Source organism: Taudactylus pleione, unplaced genomic scaffold (genome assembly GCF_031769625.1).
Source record: "Taudactylus pleione unplaced genomic scaffold, aTauple2 ptg000550l, whole genome shotgun sequence".
Classification (NCBI taxonomy): domain Eukaryota; kingdom Metazoa; phylum Chordata; class Amphibia; order Anura; family Myobatrachidae; genus Taudactylus; species Taudactylus pleione.
In genome coordinates, this window is record NW_028284952.1 from 3,977,501 (window position 1) to 3,980,000 (window position 2,500).

At 36.6% G+C, this 2,500-nt stretch overlaps 12 pseudogenes; all 12 read left to right on the forward strand.

Moving 5' to 3' along the window:
- LOC148498634 (5S ribosomal RNA) overlaps positions 1-34 on the forward strand; it is a 119-nt pseudogene extending 85 nt beyond the window's left edge.
- Positions 35-150: 116 nt separating this feature from the next.
- Positions 151-269, forward strand: LOC148498635 (5S ribosomal RNA; annotated as a pseudogene).
- A 116-nt stretch (positions 270-385) lies between these two features.
- LOC148498636 (5S ribosomal RNA) lies at positions 386-504 on the forward strand (annotated as a pseudogene).
- Positions 505-620: 116 nt separating this feature from the next.
- On the forward strand, positions 621-739 carry LOC148498637 (5S ribosomal RNA; annotated as a pseudogene).
- A 115-nt stretch (positions 740-854) lies between these two features.
- Positions 855-973, forward strand: LOC148498638 (5S ribosomal RNA; annotated as a pseudogene).
- A 116-nt stretch (positions 974-1,089) lies between these two features.
- Positions 1,090-1,208, forward strand: LOC148498639 (5S ribosomal RNA; annotated as a pseudogene).
- Positions 1,209-1,324: 116 nt separating this feature from the next.
- On the forward strand, positions 1,325-1,443 carry LOC148498640 (5S ribosomal RNA; annotated as a pseudogene).
- A 116-nt stretch (positions 1,444-1,559) lies between these two features.
- On the forward strand, positions 1,560-1,678 carry LOC148498641 (5S ribosomal RNA; annotated as a pseudogene).
- Positions 1,679-1,793: 115 nt separating this feature from the next.
- Positions 1,794-1,912, forward strand: LOC148498642 (5S ribosomal RNA; annotated as a pseudogene).
- Positions 1,913-2,028: 116 nt separating this feature from the next.
- LOC148498643 (5S ribosomal RNA) lies at positions 2,029-2,147 on the forward strand (annotated as a pseudogene).
- Positions 2,148-2,263: 116 nt separating this feature from the next.
- Positions 2,264-2,382, forward strand: LOC148498644 (5S ribosomal RNA; annotated as a pseudogene).
- Positions 2,383-2,498: 116 nt separating this feature from the next.
- LOC148498645 (5S ribosomal RNA) overlaps positions 2,499-2,500 on the forward strand; it is a 118-nt pseudogene continuing 116 nt past the window's right edge.

Here is a 2,500-nt window from a genome sequence, read left to right on the forward strand (position 1 = left end):
GGAGACCACCTGGGAATACCTGGTGCTGTTGGTAATTTTATATAGCCATAACTTTCTTTTCTATTACATTTTACATTAAATTTTTTCAACTTATCAATGAATTTACTTGAGTTAAGAAGTAAAAGAGGTCTAAAGTTAATGTTTTTAAGTGCCTACAGCCAAACCACACTGGACATGCCCAATCTCGTCTGATCTTGGAAGCTATGCAGTGTTGGGCCTGGTTAGTACTTGAATGGGAGACCACCTGGGAATACCAGGTGCTGTAGGTAATTTTATACTGCCATAACATTCTTTTCTATTAAATTTTACATTAAATTTTTTCAACTTATCAATGAATTTACTTGAGTTAAGAAGTAAAAGATGTCTAAAGTTAATGTTTTTGAGCACCTACAGTCAAACCACACAGGACATGCCCAATCTCGTCTGATCTTGGAAGCTATGCAGTGTTGGGCCTGGTTAGTACTTGGATGGGAGAACACCTGGGAATACCAGTTGCTGTAGGGAATTTTATACTGCCATAACAGTCTTTTCTATTACATTTTACATTTAATTTTTTCAACTTATCAATGAATTTACTTGAGTTAAGAAGTAATAGAGGTCTAAAGTTAATGTTTTTGAGCACCTACAGCCAAACCACAGTGGACATGCCCAATCTCGTTTGATCTTGGAAGCTATGCAGTGTTGGGCCTGGTTAGTACTTGGATGGGAGACCACCTTGGAATACCATGAGCTGTAGGTAATTTTATACTGCCATAACATTCTTTTCTATTACATTTTACATTTAATTTTTCAACTTATCATTGAATTTACTTGAGTTAAGAAGTAAAAGAGGTCTAAAGTTAATGTTTTTGAGCACCTACAGCCAAACCACACTGGACATGCCCAATCTCGTCTGCTCTTGGAGGCTATGCAGTGTTGGGCCTGGTTAGTACTTGGACGGGAGACCACCTGGGAATACCTGGTGCTGTTGGTAATTTTATATAGCCATAACTTTCTTTTCTATTACATTTTACATTAAATTTTTTCAACTTATCAATGAATTTACTTGAGTTAAGAAGTAAAAGAGGTCTAAAGTTAATGTTTTTAAGTGCCTACAGCCAAACCACACTGGACATGCCCAATCTCGTCTGATCTTGGAAGCTATGCAGTGTTGGGCCTGGTTAGTACTTGAATGGGAGACCACCTGGGAATACCAGGTGCTGTAGGTAATTTTATACTGCCATAACATTCTTTTCTATTAAATTTTACATTAAATTTTTTCAACTTATCAATGAATTTACTTGAGTTAAGAAGTAAAAGATGTCTAAAGTTAATGTTTTTGAGCACCTACAGTCAAACCACACAGGACATGCCCAATCTCGTCTGATCTTGGAAGCTATGCAGTGTTGGGCCTGGTTAGTACTTGGATGGGAGAACACCTGGGAATACCAGTTGCTGTAGGGAATTTTATACTGCCATAACAGTCTTTTCTATTACATTTTACATTTAATTTTTTCAACTTATCAATGAATTTACTTGAGTTAAGAAGTAATAGAGGTCTAAAGTTAATGTTTTTGAGCACCTACAGCCAAACCACAGTGGACATGCCCAATCTCGTTTGATCTTGGAAGCTATGCAGTGTTGGGCCTGGTTAGTACTTGGATGGGAGACCACCTTGGAATACCATGAGCTGTAGGTAATTTTATACTGCCATAACATTCTTTTCTATTACATTTTACATTTAATTTTTCAACTTATCATTGAATTTACTTGAGTTAAGAAGTAAAAGAGGTCTAAAGTTAATGTTTTTGAGCACCTACAGCCAAACCACACTGGACATGCCCAATCTCGTCTGCTCTTGGAGGCTATGCAGTGTTGGGCCTGGTTAGTACTTGGACGGGAGACCACCTGGGAATACCAGGTGCTGTAGGTAATTTTATATAGCCATAACTTTCTTTTCTATTACATTTTACATTACATTTTTTCAATTTATCAATGAATTTACTTGAGATAAGAAGTAAAAGAGGTCTAAAGTTAATGTTTTTTAGTGCCTACAGCCAAACCACACTGGACATGCCCAATCTCATCTGATCTTGGAAGCTATGCAGTGTTGGGCCTGGTTAGTACTTGAATGGGAGACCACCTGGGAATACCAGGTGCTGTAGGTAATTTTATACTGCCATAACATTCTTTTCTATTAAATTTTACATTAAATTTTTTCAACTTATCAATGAATTTACTTGAGTTAAGAAGTAAAAGATGTCTAAAGTTAATGTTTTTGAGCACCTACAGTCAAACCACACTGGACATGCCCAATCTCGTCTGATCTTGGAAGCTATGCAGTGTTGGGCCTGGTTAGTACTTGGATGGGAGAACACCTGGGAATACCAGTTGCTGTAGGTAATTTTATACTGCCATAACAGTCTTTTCTATTACATTTTACATTTAATTTTTTCAACTTATCAATGAATTTACTTGAGTTAAGAAGTAATAGAGGTCTAAAGTTAATATTTTTGAGCAC